The sequence below is a fragment of the Pan paniscus genome, chromosome 2 (genome assembly GCF_029289425.2).
Source record: "Pan paniscus chromosome 2, NHGRI_mPanPan1-v2.0_pri, whole genome shotgun sequence".
NCBI lineage: Eukaryota > Metazoa > Chordata > Mammalia > Primates > Hominidae > Pan > Pan paniscus.
Genome location: NC_085926.1, coordinates 16,792,930 through 16,818,092, shown reverse-complemented (window position 1 = coordinate 16,818,092; position 25,163 = coordinate 16,792,930). Strand labels below are relative to the sequence as shown.

The following is a 25,163-nucleotide window of genomic DNA, read 5'->3' as shown; positions in this document are numbered from 1 at the left end:
ATGAGACTTTGCTGTGCCTCTGTCCCATCATCTGTAAAATGGGAACAATGTCAGTATCTCTCTTATAAGATTGTTGTGATAATTAAATGGATTAATACACGCAGAAAAGCACTCAGCACCATGTATGTCAGCTGCACCTTGGAATCTCCTGGGGGGAGCTTTCCAAAAATATGGATGCTTGGGTCCCACTTCTAGAGATTCTGGTTTAACTGGTCTGAGGTACGTCCTGGACATCAGAGTTTTTAAAATCTTGGCAGGTGATTCCAATGTGAAGACAAGGCTGAGAGCATTGAATATAAATGCTTATTAAATAAATGATGGTCCTCTGAGTGAATGAATTTTAAAGAAATTCAGATGCTCTCTTCTGCACATAAGCATACATTTTGTAACTTCTTTATGACATTTTCTATGTGGTTGTCTTTCAGTGGCATTCAGCATGGAAGGCCAAAAGATCCTGGGCAAATTTGCAAAGAAGGTCAAATGCTTCTGGAAACCTCCTCATCTTCCCTGCCCTCTTCTCTCACCTCTGCCCCTGGCTTCAGGAAATTCAGGTGGCCCTTAGAGGCTCTGATTCAGCTGGGTAATGAAAGACAAATGGTGAAAATTCCATAAGGCACATAGGTATTTGTAAATCCAAATAACCTTTAACTAGTGGAATAAGCCTGTGGAGGTGTGTTGCATGGGAGTATCTAGTGGAGACTTGAGAGGCACATCTTCTCCATCTCCCCAACTCTTGCCATTTCCAATGACCCAAGTCAATAGGTGAACTGGGGCCACCAATGTAGCTCCCTAGCATCAAAAGACAGTACCTCTGAAATTAATCTCATCTGAGATGCTGGCAGATTGAGTTCAAAATATTGCTGATATAGTGAGTAGTTATCAATTGAGTGTGTCACATCCTACAGATGTAACATAGTATGCTCTCAAATTAAAATGGAATCCTTTTGACTTCCCTCTCTCACAGAAGGCTTGCTGTCTGTAAGCCTTGTAAGTCACCTGTCCCAACATCTTCAGTTTTTTTAGTGATCAGAATCTCTAACGCCCCTGGAGTGAGGGTGGGGAGATGGCAGATGGTAAAGGCAAATAAGATAGAAGGTCTGCCCTGAAACAGGAAATTGAGGAGAAGGCTTTTAAACCAACTGAAACCTTGATGAGGGGGTGGTAGCATCTGTGGTTTGAAGCACAGATTACCCAAGTTCCTTTGTTAGTGTATCTGGCATTTTTTCATAAGCCTCCATGTTTCCCCTCGGCTTGGTATCTTATTTAGTAAGCACACTACTGAACACATCTGTTCTCACAATAGGAATTAGAATCAAAAGGCTTCCTCGGTGATTCTGGAATTTGTCACCAGAAAAAGAAGAAAGTTCATTGACCAAAGGTAGTCACTGCACACCTGCAACCTGAAACGTCATGGAAGCTCTTGTACTCCAGCCACCAGGCTGTGGGGCTCGCCCTGAGAGGCCTGGGCCACCAGCTACAACTATTCCCTTTCTGCCCTGAGCTGTCAGGATTTCTGCCAATGATTCCACTTGTATGAGCTATCTATAATAAACTCACAGAAGCATAGAATACAATAGTGGTTTCCAGGGGTTGGGGACTGGGAAAGTGGAGAGTTGTTGTTCAATGGGTGTAAAATTTTAGTTCTGCTCGATGATTAAGTTCTAGGGATCTATTGCACAGCATAGTGCCTATAATTTACAATACTGTATTAGACACTTCAAATTTTGATAAGAGGGAAGATCTCATGTTAAATGTTCTTAACACACACACACACACACACACCCCCCAAAAACAAAGGGACACAAGGGAACTTTGGGAGGTGATGGATGTGACTATTATTTTGATCACAGTGATGGTATCACGGGTTTTTGCATATGTCTAAACTCATCAAATCATGCACATTACATATCTGTAATTCTTTGCATGCCACTTATACTTCAGTAAAACTATTAAAAATATTTCTGGCATTGTAGAAAAAAATAACAACAACCATAATTGTAGCTACCACTTGCATAGGGCTAACTATCCTAAGGCCTAACTGCTCTCCGTTAACTAGCAGGTCCAATCCTCTCAACAACCCTATGAGGTAAGTAGCTTCATTTTCCAAACGAGGAAACTGAGACACAGAGAAGTTAAGTGACATGCCTAAAGTCACACAGCTAGAAAATGACAGAGCTTGGAATTGGGCAGCCAGTTCAGTTCCGGCTGCACTGCCTTCCCAGAAAGTGCCTAGCCTGGCACAACAAACCTTTTGTTAGGTTATATGGTCAGGGACTCTGTTTCAAAAGCTCCCTTTTTTAAATAAACCCCCAATAAGCACCACCCTTCTGCCACCTCCCTCTCAACTCTTCCTCAAGTTAGAACATCTAAGCTACTTCCCAGGAGGTCCCTCAGCTGCCCTCATCCTACATTGCCTTCTTCTACTCATAGTTCCTCTTTCTTCAATGTTTCAGAGAACCAGGGTTCTCCTATATCCCAAGATGAATTTTAAATCACTCTTCCCATCAGTCCTCCTTGGAGAAGCAACATCTCCCAACATCTGTGTATTCCATTTCGCTCTGTCCTTCTCTGGTGCCCACAAAACTGCAGGCATCTCATGGAGCAGAGCTCGGGCTCAGGGCCAGGCTATCTAGGTTTGAATCCTGGACCCAGACTTTCTCATTGTGTGATTTTAAGCAAGTCACTTAACTACTCTGTATCATCTGTAACTTGGGAATAATAAGAATACCCATTCAGCGGAATTGCTATGAAGATTTAGTAAGTTAATGCAATCAAAGGCTTAGGACAGCGCCAGGCCCACAGTAAGTGCTCTAAATGCCACTGTTATGATTTGTATCTCCTCTACTTGAATACATGTCAATTGGCCCCATTGCTCTGTGAAGTTACTCCCCCACTTCCTTCTTTGATCTTAGTGACCAGGTCACTCTCCAACTCAAAATCCTTCAATGGCTCCCCATTGTTTACCCAATAAGATGAGATCACATTAGCTTGGGCTTCAAGGCCTGCCTCTTCCTATATGTGGATTGCTTCCTCCCTCCTTTCTTGCCTGACCAATCCATACCCACCCTTCAAGGCCCAGTTTCCATGATATCTCATACAAAAAAACCTTCTATGATCACCCCCTCAGAAATCTCTGCTTCCTTTTTGGAGCCCATACTTCTGTCCTGCATGGTTCCACCTCACTGTCCTGCACATCTCAAGAACAACCATCTATTATGTGCTTGTTTCCTTGTCTAGCATCCACTAACTGTCTTCTTCTCCCCCTAGTGCTACTTCTACAGCCAGACTGTATTGAGTGTTCAATAGGTGCTAAGTGTTGAGGTACATCCATCATCTCAGCCAATTCCCATGAAAACCATGAGAATCATTATCCACACTTTACAGGTGAGCTAGCTTCATAATTTACAAAAAGTCACGCAGTTAGTAAATGACAGAGCCCAGACTTGAATTCAGGTCTGGCTGACTGCAAAGCTTGTACCTTAGCCACCATGCTACACAGCTGCTTCTCTGACTTTGTATCTTCCCCAGCCCCAATTTTAAAAGAAAACTGTGCTGCTGAGCATTTCAGCAGGTACTTAGGAACAATAATAATGAAATACTGATAATAATAACAGCTAATTTGAGTGCTTACTCTGTGCCAGGTACCTTTCAAAGCACTTTACTTCTATTAACAAATGCAATCCTCACAACAAGCATTTGAAGTAGGTACAATTATTATTCCCACTTTATAGATGAGGCAGAAAAGGGTTAAATAACTTGCTCAGGGTCACACTGTACAAGTGGCAGAGCTGTGATGCAAACTCAGGAAGTCTAGCCTCAGAGTCCAGGCTTGTAACTGTCATGCTGTCTCCCAGCATGTCTATTTTGAATGAATAAATGAATGAATGAATTTAAGGGGAAGGATAAAGAAAAAGAATCACATCATTGGAAATGGGGATTTAATGAATTTGTACTTTGTAGACACCCCCTAAACCAGATAACAGGAGCTGAACTGTGACACTCAGCCACATATCCTCTTCTGCGGATGGGCAGGTCAGAAGATAAGGGCAAAGTACCAGGGAACTTGGAAGGGAGCAAGAGCCATCCAGGCAGGACCTGGTGGCACCTCCCTGCTGCCTCCATCCACAATGCCATGGAGACTCACTGAAGTGACCCTGGGCTCTTGGCTTCTCCAGTGTGAAAATCCAGACGGGACTGCACACCTGCTGCCCAGCTCGGCCTCTGTGTCAGGAACACCAGCCCTGGGTGCCATGGAGAATCTTGTGAGCATGGGCTAGTGTGCCCACATAGGCAAGTGTCCATGCAACCTCCAGGAACCTGCCCAAGGCATTTGCAGTCAAAATGACCACTTGGCAGGGAGGGGCTAGCTAAACACTTCTCTTGGGCTTCATTCAGGAATGGAGCAAATCTGCACATGAAGAGATTGAAAGAATAAACAGAAGCCCCTGCTTTCCTATCCTAGTGCTGATTCTGGATTCTTTAACTGAAACAAATACTCATAGTTCTGGTTATCTTACTGATACCCATGAAAACTGCTTGCTTTGCTGATGTTGAAGCATCTTGTCCTTTCCTTATCAGAATACTTATGTCTTGTCACTGTCATTGTTCTTTTAATGGTCATTTACTGGCAAATAATTAGTAAGCTCCCTAAGAACAAGAATCATGCCTGCTTGCTCATCTCTGTATGCCCAGGGCTTACCTGCAGATATTCAAACATCTGTTGAGTAAATTCATGAGCAAAAATGAATAAGTGATCATGTCAACTGATGTCAACAGACCAGCTCACTGATATCCAGGTTTTCTCTCTGAAATTCTTGGTTCCCCTAGTGGCTAGGTGGGATTATATGACTTGTTCTGACCAATGGGTTGTTAATGAAGATGACATGTCATTTCTGATCTGGGGCACCAGTTGGTGGTTCAAGACCCACAGAACTTTCTTTTCCTCTGCCAGAGTGATTGACAATTTTCCAGATGGTGGGTTCTTTCTCAACCTAGGTCCTGCATTGGACATGTAATATGACTGAGAAATAGACCTTTGTTGTTTGAAGCCACCAAGGTTTGGAAGTTGTTACTGCAGCAAAACTTAGGCTATCCTGACTAATAGATATTCAGTTTAGACAAGATTTTCAGGAATCTACAGAACAGAAGAGCCTGAGGAAATTATCGTCTAGAACAGCTCATAAGACCTTTCTGCAATGTTGGAAATGTTCTCCTAAAGAACTCCATAATGAAAGCTGCTAATCCATTACTTTTTCAAAATATTTTAAAATTTGACAAACTATGCAATAATGGTTTGTCTTGCCACATTTCTTTGCCTGCCTCTATGATAAGTAAGAGTGTTTGGGACTGGCCATCAAAGGCAGACCACAAGATCAGTCATAGAATGCACACACTGCTTTCTGCATTAAAATGAAAATGAAGAATGGAGATTATCCTTATTAATTGCCATCTGAAACACAAATCTCAGTTTTTTATCAGCTGTGAGGAAAAGAGACAATTCAATATCAATGCGATATTTAGAGACCAAGCTGAACATTCCAAGGCATCAAATTGTGTTGCTTCCAGACTGTGATTTAAAAAATATATCAAAATAATAATGCATTTAGTCAAACTGCTGTCTCCTAGCCCCCATGCAGGAGGAGGCTATCTCTTGAAACTCATGCACTAATTTGCCATGTAAATCTCCCCACTCACTAGCCTTGACTTTAACAGAGAACACTGTGGTGAGGAGGAAGGCCTGCAGAGGCAGCTGGCTTTATGGTTAGCTGGCTTTCCCTGGTTAGGAAAAGCTTCCATGAATATAGTTATTATGTAATTCATATGTGCTATTTAAGGGCCCATGGCATCTTGTCACTGCCATTGGTATACAAATATGTATTTTTATGGTAACCGTCAGTTAATGAGGGTCCTGGGTGGCCAGGCTGTGTACTAGGTTTTATGTACAGAATCTCACTGAATCCTGAGAGGCAGGGATTATTGAAGTCGTTTTTGTAAGTGAGGAAAACAGGCTCAGAGACCAAAAAAGTGCTGGTATTCAGACCCATCTCAACTTAATCCAAAATTTCCTGTATTTTTTTCTCTTTTTTAAAATACGATGTTTAGGATATGTGGCACCCCCATCTTTGGACAAAACAGGAGGAAAGCAAAAGCAAACTTTTGTGTTGAGCAGAAGGGTTCAGGAAGAAGCATGAGGGAGGAGAATGAACCCTGAATTAGGAGGCAGAAAATATGGGTTCAACTTCAGTGTTCACAAAACCCCAGTGAATGACTTCCTCTTTCTGGGCCTCAATTTCTTCATCTGCAAAATGAAATGGTTCAATGGAGTCACCCTTTATGGTCTTGGTATTTTCACTGGTCTGGTCATACAGCCACAATGACTACTAACCTTAACCTCAGCCTCCCTAGAAAATCATTCCAAAGTTAGATTTTGTTTTGTTGCTGCTGCTCTTAAATTAATAAAGTTCAGGGTCAGCCTTGGAGGGTGTCGTAGTCACAACCAGTCTAAATCAGGTTTATAGCTTCACTGGGGAAATGGGTCAATTCAAATATTTGCCATTCATTTTTGTAGCACGCTTATTTTAGAATAGTTTAAGATTTAAAGAAAATTTGCAAGGATAGTACAGAGTTACCACACCCAGATTCGTCTGTTATTAGCATCTTATATTTTATGGTACACTTGTCACAACTAATAAGCCAATAATGATGCATTATTATTAATGAAACTCCGCACATTATTTTTATTTCCTTCAACTTTAGCGGTGCCCCGTTTCTTCCCCGCAATCTCAGCCAGGATACTCTACTATATATAATTAGTAGTCGTGTTTCCCTAGACTCCTCTAGGCTGTGACAGTTTCCCAATTTTCCTTGTTTTTGATGACCTGTTTTAACAGTTTTGAGGAGTACTAATCAGATACTTCGTACAATGTCTCCCTGTGTGGGTTTGTCCAGTGTGTTTTTCTCATGGTTAGACTGTGGTTATCAGTTTTGGAGAGAGAGACCGCAGAAGTAAAGTGCCATTCTGATCACACCATATCTAGGCTGTATACTGTGAGCATGACTTACCACTACTAATATTAACCTTGATTACACGGCAGAGGTCATGTTGGACATGTTTCTCCACCGAAAATTTACATTATCTCCCTGTCCATACCGTACTCTTTGGAAGGCAGTCCCTATATGTAGCCCACATATAAAAGATGGGACTTATCCTCCAACTCCTTGATGGGGGAGCATGCATTTTATAAAGTACAACCATGCAGGCAATAACTGCTGGGAAACAGATTCCAATTCTAAACCTTATTATCCCCAAAACAGCCAAGCCAAGATGTTAACAAAATGTAATCACTGTGTCCAGTCTTTGGAAGGAGCATTCCCTAACGATGAGGGTAAACTGCTCTATGAAAGTAAAACACATAAAGCATCTTCCACAAAACATTTTGCTTAGTAGAGAGTTTATTCTATTCCTATTTACACAAGATTTGTTTATTATTCACAGCATTTAGTCTCACTCACACCTACAAATCTCATGTAGTTAAATATTACATATAAAGAGCTCTTGGAAATCAATAAGGAAGAAGGCAGAACTCATCTTTTCAAGTGAGCAAAAGGATGAAAAATAAATTTGCTGAAGAGTCTAAAGTGGTTACATCTGAAGTAGGGAAGGGGATAGAGAAATTATAGGGTACTCCCTCACTTTTTACTTCATACATTTCTAAATATTAAATGCGGATCTTTTGGCCATCATTTTTAAAAAGCAATAAAATATTCTTAAAGTAATAAAATTATATTCATTAAAATATATGTGGTATGATTTCTAATCTATACTGGCTATAAAAGCTGATGTCTGACCCTCTCTTTTACTTAACTGTTTCTTACAGTGAGGGAGAACCTACAGGCTTTGGGAACAGATGGCTGGTATTGTGAAACATGATGCGACTGTTTATTTGCATGTCTTAATTGGAAATTTAGCATTCAGGGTCACCCCACCTTATATGTTTATAATTAGAAATTACAGGCATCATTTTTCTTTGCTAAGTTTTCAAGATTTGGCAATTAAGATGACACAGGCAGACCATTGTTCACTAGGCAATTTTAGTTCTAGTTGGCATTCACTGGAAAAAAATTAGTCATGTGTAATTCCTGAGGAAACGTTATTGTTATTTTGCATATTCTTGCTTTGTTTATTAAATAAATATATATTTAAACAACTTCTGGATGAAGGAATTGTTAAATTTAAGACCATTTTGACAGTCCAGGGCAATCACAATAAAATCTATCATCTCTATATAATTTGCATCAAAAATGAGAAAAATTAAGAATAACTGGTTCCAGAATTTAACTGTAAAATCAGTTTATCTTCCTGAAAAGATAAAGATCCTTACACAAAGACTCTAATATTTTGGGGTGTTCATATAAGAGAAAAATAATGTCATATGAAAATTCAACGTATCAGCTGGGTGTGACGGCTCATGCCTGTAATTCCAGCACTTTGGGAGGCCGAGGCAGGTGGATCACTTGAGGCCAGGAGTTCAAGACCAGCCTGGCCAACATGGAGAAACCCTGTCTCTACTAAAAAATACAAAAATTAGCCAGGCATGGTGGCACTCGCCTGTAGTCCCAGCTACTCAGGAGGCTGAGGCAGGAAAATCATTTGAACCCAGGAGGCAGAGATGGCAGTGAGCTGAGACCGTGCCACTGCACTCCAGCCTGGGTGACAGAGTGAGCCTCCATCTCAAAAATAAGTAAACAAAAATAAAAATAAAATTCAACCTATCAGTGGTGAGTAATAAGCATGTAATAACAAGTGTGATCCTGACATGTGCTATTGAAATGCTGTAGGAGAGAAAAGTGTGGAAGAGTTACTGGCCAGGCAGGAACAACACCATCTCTGCTTTATCCCCAGTGAAAGAATCTAAGATAAACACAGATGGGAGCAAGAGAAATCAATGCCCACTTATTTTAAGGTGTGATTTTCTGTGCAGGAAAGATGCTCACAGAAGTGCTATGCATTTGTCTGTCTGACAAATGCTATAGCCATGGTCACAGCCTTGACCTGTGAGGGACTGAATTAGCTTTGACATTACTGTTCCGGCCTCTGAATGACTTCTAGTCTGCCGTTCACTGATGAGCTGAAGAAAATACGTTCACACACATAATGAAACCTCTTCTGTCATCAAGTTTTTATTTAAGTGTCAGAGCTGAGTAGCCAAAATAACTTGAGAAGCCACTGAGAACATGAGGCAAGTACATTACTGAGGCTTAAGGGAAGAGTGTGACTTAAGCCATCTTGGAGGTAGCTAGACCTTTTGAAGCATTTCTTCAGGAAATTCTATTGGAAAAAACGGTTTGGAGTATTTTGGGGGTTTGTTTTTGTTTTCTTTTTGGAGAGGGCTGTGGACTTGGTGCTGACTTTATTTGGAACATTTAAATATTCTGGATACTATTTTTGAATAAAAATTTTCTCCTACAAATTTCACTCAGAAAGAGTTGAGATGAAAGACAGCAACCCTGAAATTATTTTCCCAATTCCAAACCTTCCAACAGTATTGGAATATTTTAATTGAAGATCCACAGCATATTTGGTTACAATCTTTCTTTCCATGACAATGGGCTGCCAGCTGAAAAACAACTAGGATGGTGATGAGGGAAATTGTTTTTAACCTAGTAGAGACTAACTACTGAATAAAATTCTGTAAAGTGTCGAAATCCTACCTTCACAATCTCTGAAGTTCGATTCGTCGTCAGAGCCTAGTCTAAGAAGTCTCTTCAACTGTTGGGCAGTCTATTTTGGAGAATAATCTCCTCAGATACACACCCCTTATAACCAAATGTTCAAATGATTCATTTTCCAATTTCTGCACGAACTTATGCTAGAAAATGGTTTTCCTGTCTCACCAAGCTGATGGAGTTTCTGTTGACATGTCTGAAGACGTAGAAAATTGGGAATCAAAAAGAATCAAAGACATTTTCCCCAGGAAGTTCAAAGAGTCTGCCAGCTGTCTCAAGTGTCTGGCTTGTAGCAAACCCAGGGAAGTTTGTGGTCCCTTAAGCCAGGGACATTTTGATGAATGTGTATATTCAATAGGCACCTGACATGTTGTAGTCTACATCATCCCTTTTCCAAACCACCACCACCACCACCACCACCACCAGCACCATCACCACCAACAAAACACATTGCCCAAATAGGCATCTTCCAAGTTTTAGTCAAAGACACATGAGAGAATAAAAGTCATTAGGAGGTAAAATACTTCAATTAGAAGATGTTTCCCAAACTTTAGTTATTTGCATATCACTACTGAGATCTTTGCCGTATCCTAGGACCACTGTACTTTCAGGTTGAACCATATAAACTTACCAATATTGGAACCTAATCTACACAACCAGAAATTTCTGACAGTCTTGTAGAAAATTTCAAGTGGCTCAGTTTCATATTATTAGCTTATTTTTTTCTTCAGCTTGACTAACTTTAAAACCTTAAATTCAAGTCGGCAATCACGCTTCTTGGATATTTACCCAAAAAAGTTTAAACTTATATCTGCACAAAAACCTGCACGCAAATGTTTATAGCAGCTTTATTCACAATTGCCAAAACTTAGAAGCAATCAAGATGTCCTTCAGTAGGTGAATGGATAAACTGTGCATCCAGACAATGGAATATTATTCAGCGCTAAAAAAGAAATGACCTAGCAGGCCATGAAAAGACATGGAGGAAACTTAAATGCATATTACTAAGTGAAAGGAGACAAAATGTTGCATATTTTATGATTCCAACTACATGACAATCTGGAGAATGCAAAACTATGGAGACAGCAAAAAGATCAGTGGTTTCCAGGGGTTAGTAGGGAGAAAGGAATGAATAGGAGGAGCACAGAGGATTTTTAGGGCCGTGAAACTACTCTGTATGATGCTGTAAAGGTGGATACATGTCATTCTACATTTGTCTAACGTTTTAGACAAATGCACACCAACAGTGAATACTAATGTAAACTCTGGTCATTGAATGATAATGATGTGTCAGTGTAGGTTCATCAACTGCAACAAATGTACCACTTGTTCAGGATGCTGATAATGGCTATGCATGTGTGGGGACAGAGAATATATGGGAAATCCTTGTACCTTTCTCTCAATATTTTCTGTGAATCTGATAATTCCTTAAAAACTAAAGTCTATTTAAAAAACAGCCTTAAATTAGTATTAAGGATTTCAGTCCTTAAGCATACTGTGGTAGAAAGTCTCCAAATGTGGCCACCATCTATTCCTTCCCTCTGTGAATATTCATGCTACTTCTCTTATCAAGAGGTAGAGTCAATTTCTCCTTTCTGTGATTCTGGGTTGGCCTTGTGACATTTTTTGACCAATAGAATATGGCCTCTTTAAGAGGCTTGACAGTTTTCACCTTGTTCTCTAAAGAGAAGCCAGCCACTATGTAAGAAATCTGAATACTCAAGATCACCATGCTGTGAAAAAGCCCAGGTGCTAGGGCTTATGTGGGAAGGTCACATGGAGGAGAACTGAGGAACCCATCAGACAGCGAGAACCAAGACTTCACACATATGACTCCAGTTGAACCATCTTAGCCAGCTCTCAGAAATTTAAGACATCCCAGCTGAGATTCTAGACACTGTGAAGTACAGATGGGCCATCGTTGCTGTGAGCTATCTGAATTCATAGCCTACAAAATCAATGAGCATAATATAATATGTGCTGCTTTAAGTCCCTAGTTTGAGAATAGATCATTGAAACACTACTTGAGGACAGCTGCAGGTTAAGACCACAGATTCTGAAGCAGAATGCTCAATTCCAGCCTGGATACTTAACAGCTGTGCAACTGTGGGTAAATTATGGCTGTGATAAACTGCTACATTGGTGGTCCCCAATGAACCACATCACCTACTATTCACAGCCTTGTGCGATCCCTGGATGCTGACTCTGAGCTTAAGCATGTGACTTGCTTTGGCCAATGGGACATTTGCAGTAAGACCAAGCAGAGACTTGAAAAGCACTTGCATGATGGGAGTTGTCCTCTGGGAACACTTGCTCTTGGACCCCTGAGCCACCATATAAAAAATTTCAGGTGCCTTGCTGGAGAGATGGCACTGAAGGAGAGAATCCCAGCTAGCCCCAACTGTTCCAGCCATCTATGCTCAGGGGCCAGTTGTGGGAGTGAAGAATAGCAGAACTACCTGGCTGAGCCTAGCCCAGATCACAAAATAAATAAATAAATAAATAAATAATTGTTTAAAGCCACTAAGTTTGAGGATTATTTGCTATGCAGCAGTAAATAATTAAATAGAAATAATACCCATGAAATTGCAAATGTGATTAAATATTTTTCCTAGCATAAATTAAAAATTTTTTAAAGTCAGTCAATGCATCAGATAAAACTATCTTATCTACCACTTAATAATCCCCTTATCAGACTTTGGAAAATATTGGTTTAACAAGACAACAATAATAATGATAACAAGTACAATAGCAATTAATAATTTAGTGGCTACTCTTTTCCAGACCTTGGGCTAAATGGTTTACATGCATGACCTAATTTAATCCCCTCAACAACCCTGTCAGTTAGGTGCTGTTATTCCCATTTTGTAGATAATGAAAGATGAGGAAGCTCAGAAAGGTAAGTAATTTGTCAAAGGTCACATGAAGGTCATGTTTGATGACCCTTAGAACTTTTCATGGAGTAGAAACTTCCCATGATCTGAAAGAAAATGAATGAGATCCACTCTTTGTATAAATGTTTCTCTGCCTTTTAGTTAAGAATTGCTGATATCATTGCTTGTATTATATTCAGCGGCTACTTCAGAGACAGAGCTGCTCTATATGACCAGAAACTTGGGCTACAGACAGGTTCCTCACCCTCCCACCACCTACCCACCTCCATTCCTGCTGATGGACTGTCAGGAGCAGTGCATTGTCCTCATTAGAGTCACTCTGACAATAACCAACAGTAGTTATTGGACATTTACCATGCACTCAGCTGAGTGCTGGAGTGGGAATGGCAAGTTGAGAAGAGATTCAGAATAACTGTAAAATAGGGCTGCAACCTTTGAAGAATTTATGTATTTGTTAAGGAGACCAGACTAGTTTACACACTCAAAATAGTCACTAGACAAACTAAGGCCGTTTAAAATTATGTGCTAAATTACACAGAACAGATCTGACACAGAAGTTGAGAGAAAAGGAAAAAACCAGAGGAGGCTGAATGGAAAAGACAACTCTTGCATGCCTCAGAAGTGGGCGTAGGCTTTGCAAAATTGGAGCTCAGAGGAGAGGGCACTCTAGGTAAAGAAAACACCCAGGCAAAGATATGGCAAGGGAATAATCATGGAACAGAGAGACACATTGGGGGTGGAAAAGAAGTTTGGATCCATAGACCAAGAAGCACTGAACAGAATAAGATTGTGTTGAATTCACTTTGTGTCCCCAGTCTTGCATAGGGCCTGGAACATATAAGTACTCACTGGATAACCATAAGTCAGGTGTGGAGAGGAGAGTCCTCTCCATGGGCACAGGGAGTATTTGTGGGTGAAGCCTGGGTTGGAGAGAGGAAGACTGGGAGGCAAGAAAGTAAACTTCCAATGACTATACAAGGATGGAGTCAGAGGCCACGTGCATGGCCTTTCAGGAGGTGTCCTAGGGACAGTCCCAGGAACCCAGGCAGATTAAAGACCTGGAAGAGAGCATCCTCTCCTCTAGTGGGACCTGACTGCCCTGGAACAAGGCTTCCCTGCCATATCCCAGCAGGTATCTGAGGCATAGAAGCTCACCCCACCTACTGAGAGACATAGGAGGGTCCCAACAGCTTCCTTTATTGGCCTTGGACAGAGCTAAGCAACTGTCTTCTTCTTTCAGAAACTGTCCTTGACTTCACAATGACCCATGTTTCTCCTCTAGGAATGACCACCCCTTCCTGCCTCCCATTTTTGTCCTGGGCCTGACAAGCAATCACTGTTTCTGAATCCAGCCTGAAGAGGGAAGGAGGTCCCACAGCTTCCCAGGAAAACCTGGAACACTCACTGTGCTTTGGAGGTCTCTAAAGTCTCCATCAGCCCATGAAGTCTATGTGTCTTCTTCAAACTCTTTTGATCCGGCAAAGCCACGTGCCACACCCAGTGCCCACCATGGTGAGACACTTCTAGTGCACAGAGTCAGCAAAATCCAAACAGACCTCCTGGCTTCCTGACCCTCTGAGCACTCCCAAGCACTGGCTCAACGTTCTCACTCTCTCTTTGTTCTTCAGGGAACAGTGAGCTTTGGTTTGAGGTTACCTCAAAGGAAAAACAATTTGATGTGTGATAAGCCTCTGGCTGCTGGCAGAACAAGGAGGGCCTATCAGATGTGGGCTACTATAAAAAAAGTAAGGCTTTCCTATTGGGTTAAGCTAAACTGTAGTCCTAGTTTTTGATGAAAAGAAGCCAGCTAAAACTCCAGCCCAAGACTGACACCTGGGAATCCTTCTAGGAGAAATATAAATAAGCAAAGGAAGCCATTCTTGGAGATATGCAGAACTAGGAAAGCAATTTCATAAGCGTATACATTTCCAACAGCACCTCGGCAAAAACAGCTCAATTTGAGATATTCATTTGCATCAGAATAGTCATGAATATTCAAAAGTCAGCCAGTGTTTCAGAACCATTGTCTAATCCTGGCGCTTTCATCTTCCCCTTGAAAAGCAGATCATGGGTTTTCAAGAAAGGTAAACTTTGCTGGTGTTTGCACTGCCATGCCTGGCAGGAAAGGGGATGATTGTTTCTGTTTCTTAATATTAAAAAGTCTCAGTTGATGTGAAATCTTTGCACTTTGTTCTGATCAGGATAAGAATCATGCCAAAGACCTTGGATCTGGCCTTAGAGATGCACTTTTCAAACTGCTTGTTAGAGCTTTCTGTTCGGAATCCTGCAGACGTTTTCTGACATGCAGGTTACTTAAAGGGAAAACCCTGCCAGGGTCATGGGCCACATCCATGGAATGAATGCAGTCTAAGATTCAGGAGGCTCTTGTCATAGTACTCAGACTCTCTGGGCTACATTGGCCAACCCACTTATTTTTTGTACCTTTTTTATTTTTTTACCATAATATTTAATATTTTGCACCTTAATTGGACAAATTAAGACTCATGTGTATTCATCCTCCCTCTCTTCTTTTGCCTCAGTTTTACAAAATGACATAAGATGATATTGCGTAACTGAAAGTGCTTTGAACTCCTTAGGGGGAAAGCAGGAGCTATGGCCAAGTCAGTGGTTGTCTATCAAAGCTTTCATTGCCAGAAAACAACACATTCTTATGATTCACAAGGTATTATCTTAGACAATTTTAATGTTAAGAAAACAATTTTCATTTTAAAAACAAAAAAAGTAAATAAATAAAAAAGGAGACTCACCAGTCTACCATTTGCTGAGATGATTGGCAACTATTTCTAGCTTTCTTTGCCAAAATTGAATTTCTTCTTTATGCTCCAAACTGATAAATGGTTCAATAACAGGTTTAAGATGGGTTATGAGGAAAGGAGATGCAAGAAGGTTGAACTGGTACAGACTGAATAAGAAATTCATCTCTTTGCCCCCACCACATTCCAGCTGAAGCTCATTTTATTGTCGCCTAAGCTGTGTCTAAATTGTTCAATTTATGTGACAAAGTCTTGATGGTATCTCTTTAAGGCTGTCAGAGGAGCCAATGCAATGTCAATTCAGAAGTGAAGTCATCGTTACAAAAGTGCCTTTAGTGGAAAATGACAATGTGGGAAGTCTTACCTGTTCCCTTGCAATTATTTCCGTATTCAATTTGCAAGATAAAGGATGAGTGCCTCTCCACCCACCCTATACCTTTGCCATCAGACTATGTTCTTTCTATTTATTTCTCAGGGTTGGCCTCAAATCACTAGACAGAGTCCTTGAATGTTAGTTCTGGGGAGATTTGGGATATTTTTTAGCCTAGCTACAGTTAGAGGATCTGAGAATCCAAAAAATAGAATTGTTCACAATGAATATTTTTATTAATCAGGCATTTAAAGAAAAACAAAACATGCTTTGCTGTTATAAGACTAAAAAGGATCTGAATCAAAAAGAAAAAGTCTGGGGGTGGGGTGAATCAGGATAGGGGGTGGGCATACTGCCCCATGGATTGAAGAATAAACACCGTGGCTTCCCTGCTCCTCTGGGAGGCAATTCCTAGGTGCGTTCTGCATAGTCCCAGGAGTCCCCAGTGAAACTGACCTCTTGATGCCCACAGCAGTAACCTGCGCATAAGCTCACCCATTACTGGGTTTCCCTTCTCCTACTCCTTTCCCTACTCCTTCACAATGCTTCCTAAGATCATCTCCCAGATAAACTACTTGCACCCAATTCCTGGTTTCAAGGTCTGCTTTTGATAACGGGGAAGTTTATACATCAAAAAGGCATTGCCCTTAATGGAGAGGTTCTCAATCAGGGGTGATTCTGCCCTCCGGAGGACATTTGGCAAAATCTGGAAATGTTTTTGTTGTCACAGTTGGGGTAGGGAGTGTTACTGGCATGTAATGGGAAGAGGCCACTGATGCTGCCAAATATCTGACAACGCACAGGACAGCCCTTCATAACAAAGAATTAGTAAGCCTGAAATGTCAGTAGTGTCTAGGATGGGAGATTCTGCCTTAGAGTACATGTTCTTCATGTCTCATACCATCAGCACAACTCATTACCCTAAAAATTGTATAAAGGTCAGCTTTTGAAGGATGAACTTCTAAAGAAAAGCCATCTAGACCATCTAATCTCTTCCTCTATTGTAATAATAGAAGAGTTATATTATAGGGTGTGGCAAAGGTGTGGTCCCTGAAGCTACAAATATGAAAGTGTGGTGATATTGAAGGAGACAAGACTGGCATTCAGCTGGGGCAGCATGGATCATGATAGGCAACTTCAGGGATATCACAGGCAAAGCACTAGGTCAACCATGTTTGGAAAAGCAACTTCTTTTTTAACCACTGAAGTGCAGTTGAACATATACCTACTACCTGCTGAAATTATTTTGGTATTAACTGTGCTATATTTAACTAAACTTACCTAAACTCTTAAGATAGTGTTAAATGTACCTAAACAGATCGCAGACATTCTAGGTAAACATAAATAAGTGTAGCTCATTTTACAGATGAAGAAATTGAGGCTCAGATTAAGAAAGCTGCTCTTTGTCACACAGCTAGCAGGTGCCAAATCCGGGCTGGAACACAGATATGTGAACTCCCACCTTGTTTACTCCTTCACCCAGGGGCAGAGAGGAGCATATGGGAGAGCTAGTGTTTTATTGCTGGGTGGATTATATAAGTCCAGCAGATGGCTAACACTGAAGCCAGCAGTTTCTCAAAATTCCCAAATCCTAAGAAGTGTCAGTCTCATTGTGGTGAACTGTGGCCATCTTCTCCTGTATCTTAAAAGGGTAGCTATAACAACACAACACAACACACACACACACACACACACACACACACACACACACACACACACACCATATTCCTTATCCTGGAAAACAATACAGAAAATTCAGCTTTAAAAAACTTTTAAATTACAGGTAAAGATAAAGATTGAAAAGTGAAATAAAGCTTATCCTGATGAATTCTGTCTCTGATTTCTTAAGAAGATGCCATAGGTATCTAAAGAAAACAGCCAATAGCAAAGAAGGGTGCTTTAACCGTAAAGTTTTACTCTGGGGAAGATCCCGGATATTAGCTCATCCACACCGACCTTAATTTTATAGGGAGGAAGGCAAGGCACAAAGAAGATAAGGAACACATGCAAACTCACTCAGCAGAGGCCAGAACATTCCCTGCCCATGACTGTAGAACTCGACTCTGGAGCCAATTTTCTAATATGGTTCTCATTTTTAAAATGCTGGTCTTCAAATATCAATACAGTTCTAAGCTACAGTGTTAATGTGCAATCCAAGAGGCACAAAAGAAGAGATGGAATGAAGCTCATTGCCTTACAGGAATTTCTGAGTTATTTTCTTCTATAGTCATCTATAGCATGAATCTCCTTTATGGTTCCGTGCAGAAAGAAATTCCTACCAAGTTCTAGATGACAAATTTGGGAGAGTAGTTAGCATTTACCAGAAATGAAATAAACATGTGGTATGTAACTATATAGTCTTTGGTTCTATAGGAGATTGGTGAGGGTGGCTGAATTTTTGCACTTCTATCACATTAATTAGAAAATCAATGCAAAGTAACTTTTTTTTTTTTAGACCATTGATTTTTTTTCCCTCAAATTTGGGGAAAATGACAAGAAAATTTATGTGTTGGGCTTTTGTTTAATTTTGTGTTCTAACTAGACTACATAGCCATTGAGTGCTAGAAACAGATCACGTTTGCCTTCCTATCTCTAGTGCTTAGCACAAGGCTTGGCACTTAGTAAGTACTCCACATATTTGTGTTGAATGAATGAATAAATGAATGTCAATGATTGCTTTAGAAGGCATTCTGCCTTGATAGGAATTATTAATACATGCGAGTCCATTTATTTTTCAGAAGTGTGTTTGAATTTTCCAGTCCTTTTATTTCTTGCAACCCTGGTCAGTCTTAGAACATCCATTTTTTTACATTAATAATTCAAAGAAAGAATTCCTGAAACAGAAGTCTGAATAGGAATGCAAGTCATCATCTCAAAAATCATTCTTCCCTTCTCAAAGAAATTCATCTTTAGCTATGAAATAAACACAGAAAGCAAGAGTTATAAAGCTTGAGTGTTCTTTCCCTATTTCTGTTTATTTTTTAGTATTCTTCACTGCGTTCATTTTAAGTGCCAATGGCAGTGTAGAGATGTGGTCATGAGCAGGGACTTTGGAACCAGAAAGACATAAAGTCAAGTCCCAGACCTGCCACTTTCCAGCCACATGACCTTGGGCAAGTTATTTCATCCCTCTGTGCCTCAATATCCACAACTATGTGGTGGCACCTATCTCATAAGGCTATTAGAAAGACTAAATGAGATACATACAAAAGTGCCTGGTATATACTGGATGCCCACTGAATGTTCGAAAGATAAATAAATAACTCTCCACCCTCTTATGATTACCCTACTTTTCTATATTAAGAGTGCATTCAAGACCTTGATTATGTCTGTTTCAGTTGTCTATTATGTCGTTAAGAAGCCACTCCAAAACTTAGTGGCTCAAAACAGTAAGAACCCGTCATTTCTTATGATAGTGAATTGTGACTGGGTAGTTTCTCTGCTGGTCTTACCTGGGCTCACTATGGAAGGTTAGCTAGGCTCTGGACGTCTCTCTCTGTGTGGTCTTTCATCTGGCCTTCATCATCATATAGTGGCCACAGGGCAGGGTTCCAAATGAGAACAGGCAGAAGCTGCACAAACTCTTGAAGTCTGGGCTCTAGAATCTGCACAATGTAACTTCCACCACATTCTATTGGTCAAAGCAAGTCACAGGGCCAGCTCAGTTTGAAGAGAGTATAGACTCCACCTTTGGATGGAGAAGCAGCAAAGTCACATTGCAAAGGTCTATGCGTACTTCTATGTGATACTTTGTGTCCATGACATAATCCACCACAATTCCCTCACCTCGCCTCATACACACCTTCTTGGACTGTGCTTTCCCAATCTTCCACTTTCACTTCACAAATCTTTCAGTCGTTGCATAAAGTAAAAATAATGTTGTCACACAGCCAATGACTGCTGGAGAATCATGCAATAAGTCAGTGAACAAAGAGCTTGTGTCCAATGTAAGGTAGACACTCAAATCTAGGGACAGATTCAGAAAGAGCCATTTTCCAAAAAAGAAGCTAAGAAGAACCCGCATGTCATAATCTTTTGTCCCTGAAGTAATTAATCCAAATATAGGGCTTTGGAGTTGTTTTACTTATGGTTATCTCAATCCTACAGCCAGATTTCCTCAATCCTGGCATGTGGCAGCCATGGGGATGAGCCACTCACATTTCCCTCAAGAGAGAACCTATTGGGATGAGGACTGTTAGCTGATGGCCTTCATCTGCCACACCCCTGGAAATCACTTGTGTCCTCTTGGTGGCCACAGCATCTTCAGGCTGCCCCAGGCAATGATTGAGCAGGGTGAAGATACCAGGTTTGGGACATTTCTGTTCCAGGGCTCTGCATTGGCCTGACTGAGATTTTCTCACAGCTGCACTCTTCATGTCTTAAATAAGAAATGCTTTCCTTCCCCCAAGGTCCAAAAATATTGATCTATACTTTCTCTTCATAATTTTAAAGTTTTGCTTTGATTATTAAAGACTTTCATTTGTCTGGAGCAATTCCAGGGTATGGTGTGAGGTAGGAGTCCAGTTTCACTTCTATCCATATGGATGAGCACATTTTTAGCTCCACTTAACATACAGTCCCTCCTCTCCCAACTGCCAAGCCGCCTCTACCATCTATCAGAGTTCCATGTATACATAGGTCTGTTTGGGAACACTGCCTTATGCTCCATTGGTCACTTTATCTACTGCTGTGCCAGTTCAGCACTGTCTTCCTTCCAGTAGCTTCATAATAACTTGGGTTATCCATAAGGTAAGCCTCTCCCCAGTCTTCTTCAGAAATGCTTTCACTCTGTCCCCTCATTCTTCCAGACACATTTTAGAGTCAGCTTCTAGTTCTATAAAAAACCCTGTTGATGTTTTGCTTGGTATCATTGAATTTAGAGGTCAATCTGAGGAGATTTAGCTTTTTAAAATTTCTTTCATTCTTTTTTCCTTGCTTCTGTGACTAAATGCCTGGCTGCCTATATTGCTCTGCATCCAGATGTGGAGGAGCCAAAGGCTCCTTACAAAGGTCTTCAATTACTAATTTCTGTTTTTCAGCCTTCTTCCTTACTCTGAATCAGTCCCAGAGATCAATTATCCTCTTTGCTACACCTTAGAGGTAATTTTTATTTTCTCATTGTATTAATCAGGGTTCTCTAGAGGGACAGAATTAATGGAATATATATGGAGTTTATTAAGTATTAATTCATATGATCACAAGGTCCCACAATAGGCCATCTGCAGGCTGAGGAGCAAGAAGAGTCAGTCCGAGTTCCAAAAAAAGAAGAACTTGGAGTCTGATGTTCGAGGGCAGGAAGCATCCAGCACAGGAGAAAGACGTAGGCTGAGAGGCTAGGCCGGTCTAACCTTTTCATGTTTTCCTGCCTGTTTTTTGCTGGCAGCTGATTAGATGGTGCCCATCCAGATTAAGGGTGGGTCTGCCTTCCCCAGCCCACTGACTCAAATGTTAATCTCCCCTTTCGCAACAACCTCACAGACACACCCAGGATTAATACTTTGCATCCTTCAATCCAATCAAGTTGACACTTGGTATTAACCATCATACTTGTTTATATCTTTAAAATTTTTCTATGATCAATAAGCATTATCATTGCAATAAAATGAACAAACAAAATGGTTATCTTGTTCCCTTAGTGCTAAATTCAAGTCCAGCAGTCAACTTTCTTAATAACTTCAACCCCAACAGGATCAGTGTATACCCAGCCAGTGCGCTCCCAGATCAATGGCAGACATTGGTAATCCAATCACACACATTTACCTCATGTACCATGTCATCAGAATCTTTCTCAACACAGCCACACAGACTGCCACTGCAAGTTGTGAGGAAAACATTTTTGCCATCCAGAACACAATGATCATTCACTCTTCCTCCTAGATCTATATTCTACAAATAATTCTAAAGGAGTCAGTTCAGGGTGCTGGAAAGAGCACTGCACATAGAACCAGATGCTCTAGTGTACAGGTCTGGCTCTGCCACACTCTAATAGAAGATTTTTTTCATGGGACAGACAGCCACTTCCCTCATCCTCAAGCTTCCTCTGCTGTGAAATCTGGAGGTCGACCTAAGGGCTCTATCTGCTGTAGCACCTGATGTGATTCTAAATTTCATTTTTTCCCCAGGCACTTAACGCAGGCAAAAAAACAAACAATGATAATAATGCCCCATATCAAGGGCCTCCTCTGTGTTAAGCATTGTGCTAAGCACTTTACCTGGATTATCATTCCATTTACTGCTCGTAATATTACATGATGGTACTGTTCTCCCCGTTTTACAGATGAAAAAATTTAGAATTAGAGAAGGAAAGTACCTTGTCTGAGACCATCCAGCAAGTCAATGGATGCAGATGTGAGCCGATATCTGACTATAGCAACTGCTGCCCATGCTCTGCCCACACCCCACATCTTTCCACTGCCTTCTGTTGCAAGCATCTGCCACGCTCCACTTGAGGGCTTTCTCTCACCCCAGTGAGGCAGGCCATTAGTCTCAGAAGCAGAGGAAGTTAATGCCCCTGGAAACAGCTCTCATATAATGACAGATGAGAGTTGGAGGATACATACCCCATCTCCCTTGCCTCTTGGTTGGGATGACTCTGAGGTTTATTTTTTCCCTTCCTTGTCTTGCTTCCTCTCTTCCCCTCCTTTGCTTCCTGGGACCACCTCTCTCCAAAATTTCTTGTACTCAGATTCTTCTTGCTGGGTATTTTTTCCTGGAACTTAAACCAAGACAACCTTGCATCATGCTAGGCTGCCATGAAAATTAGACAACAGTGTTCTAGAAAAATACATCTAAAAATTCGTTTTTCAGCTTCTACTGCATTCCCTTTGAGTTTGGAGCATAGAATCCAGTTATATCAGAGTCTGTATCCCTTGAGAGAGAAGAGTTAGGGACACTTGAGGTTTGTAGAGCTATAAAGGCCACGAGGCCTGAGAAAGTGGACCCCTGCGTTCTTGTTCTGCCTTCAGCCACTTCCCCACTCTGTGCTCACAGACAAGTATGGAAACTTGAATACCTACTTCTTCATTTGTAAACAGAAAGCTCTGTGATTCTGACTCAGATTTTAGATCTTGAGCTCAAGATAATCCAGCACAGATTGGCTGATCTATAGTTAAGGCTGGAATGCATCACTTTATGCAGCTGACAACTTTGCATAATGGAAGTAAAGACCCAGACACTGGCATGCAGGAAAAGGTGAAAACACAACGCTAAACAAGGAAATAAGATCGACAGAGATAAAGTGCTGGGCAGTCAGTCCTAGGTGAAAATGTTAATTGTAATGCAGCCTTTTGGAGAAAAATGGAATGTAAATCTCTCAAAATACAATGTGTCCAGAGCTAAATATGCAGCCATTATGATGATTTTCCAAGAACTGTCATATTCAATTGTAGCGCTGAGATGTTTCTTTTCAGCTACACAACACTTTTACACAATTAATAATCTCTTTTTAGAATCAATATTATTTTTTAGTGGCAGAGGCATTACTGAATGCCATGTCCTCCAGCCCTGTCTTCGTGGTGGTTGTTTGTGGGACCAACTGTAATAATTCTTGTGATTTTATTCAAGGAATTTGGGAAGAGAAAAAGATTCCTCGTAGAGCTTGAAAACAAAGCAAAGAAATCATCCCATGTGACTCTCTCCCCTGAAGTTCTCTGTGACTCCCTGTCTGCCATCAAGCTTGGGCTTCGATGTTAATTTTTCCATCTGCTTTGGCTGCAGGTAATTTGGAGACACTGACGTCATCAGACCATCTGTTCAGTAAAACCACAGCAATGCTTTCCTCCTGAGTTGTTTATGCCTTGACAGCTACTTTGGGCTATTTTCAATATACTCAAAGCAGAGACGAAATTGTGGTCCAAACAGTCCCTTAGCATTGCATCAAACTGTGAAAATTAAAGTTAATTATTTTTGTAATTGTAACAAAAAAATCAGATGCACCCCGAGTTATGGAAACTACTGGTTAATCTCAAGACAAAGGAAAGCAGAGAGTTTGCATCATGATTTTTTTCTTCCTGATGCCTTCTGACAGCCTCAGTTTGTCTAGTCTGACCATTCCAGTTCTGCCTAGGGCCTGACACAGGATAGTGCCAAATAAATTTTGTAGGATGAATGACCGGTATTTCCTTTATCTAAGGCACTCTTGAATATAATCCATTTATATATATTCTTTCCAGTCAGCTGTCCTCCTGTGCCCAGGAAGAACTGGGAGTTAACTTTCACTTCCTCTTTAAGAGGAACTTGAGAGGGCTGCAGAGGAAATGGAGATTTCATCACTTCAAAATCTGTAGAGACCACATTACACATTTTGGAGGGTCAGTACTGCCTCTAGAATAGAGTGGATTTTTTTTTAAATTCCTACAGTGTGAAACTGATAGCAAATATTAAACCAAAAGCAAAATGGATTTGGATTTTAATGCAAATCATGAAGACTGGATGTACTTCTTCAAATAAATCTTAAGAGCGACAACATAATTTTAAATAAATAATTTTAATGTAAATCATGAAGACTAGATGTACTTCTTAAAATAAATCTTAAGAGAGACAACTTATAATTGACCTATATGAACATCATGTCTCAAGTGATTTTAAATTATAGTACTTTATGTGTGCTATGTTGCACAAGTATCCTGAGATCCCCTTGCATTGCCTGAATGCCAATTTTCATTTTCATATTTAAGAAAGAATATTCTTAAATTCATTTCTTATTTCTTGCTCCATTCTTATCCCTTCCTCCTTCTCTTCCTCACTCCCTTCCCACACTAATTCATGCCTAAGTCTTGTTGAGTTTGCCTTCTAAAAATAGTTCTTGATTCCTCTCATTTTTATTTTCTTTCCTAGCATTATCTTAGATCAAGTTACATTCATCTCTCATCTGGAGGTCTCTGGTCTTTAAACATCCACTCTTGTCCTCTCTAATTTGTTTCCTACAAGTTACAATGTAAATTTGATCATACTATCCTCCTAAAGACCTTTAATGACATACCATTGTTTTTAGAGTGAAGATCACAATCCCTAATAAGCCCTCCAAGGCTGTGCAACATTGTCCCCTGACTGCATAGGGGACGTTTACATTCCTTCACATTGCTTCACATTCCTTCCTCCTCTGTACTTCAGATACTATGGAATTTTGTTTGCTTGTTTGTTTCTAGTCCTTCCAACAGGCTGGCTCCCTCTTGCCACAGGTCCTTCGCACATGATGTTTATTCTTCCTGGTCACTCTTCCCCTGGTTAAAGCCTACCTATTTTTCAGATCTCAATTCTTTTTAAGTTTCTCTTTAAAACTAATCTTCTAGACCAAGCCTGGTCCCTCTGTCTGCTTTCACTTTCTTTCTTGGTAACAGAAGCCCCAGTTTTTAACAGGGCACATGACTTACAAGCCCCTATTACAGCTAAGTGTGGAGG

The 25,163-nt window shown here is 40.6% G+C and overlaps 1 protein-coding gene across 3 annotated transcripts in view; it reads right to left on the bottom strand.

Annotated features, from left to right (window-relative positions):
• The window catches only part of PLCL2 (phospholipase C like 2), a 279,272-nt gene extending 256,812 nt beyond the window's left edge, over positions 1-22,460 (bottom strand). Inside the window, exon 1 of one of the 3 annotated variants that reach the window (XM_034955936.3) lies at positions 22,325-22,460. The gene's annotated coding sequence lies outside the window, so the exon portion shown is untranslated. Of the gene's footprint in view, positions 1-14,025; positions 14,185-15,388; positions 15,602-22,324 lie in introns of those variants that run through there. The other 2 variants (XM_034955934.3, XM_034955937.3) reach the window with 2 other exon arrangements.
• Positions 22,461-25,163: the final 2,703 nt, after the last annotated feature.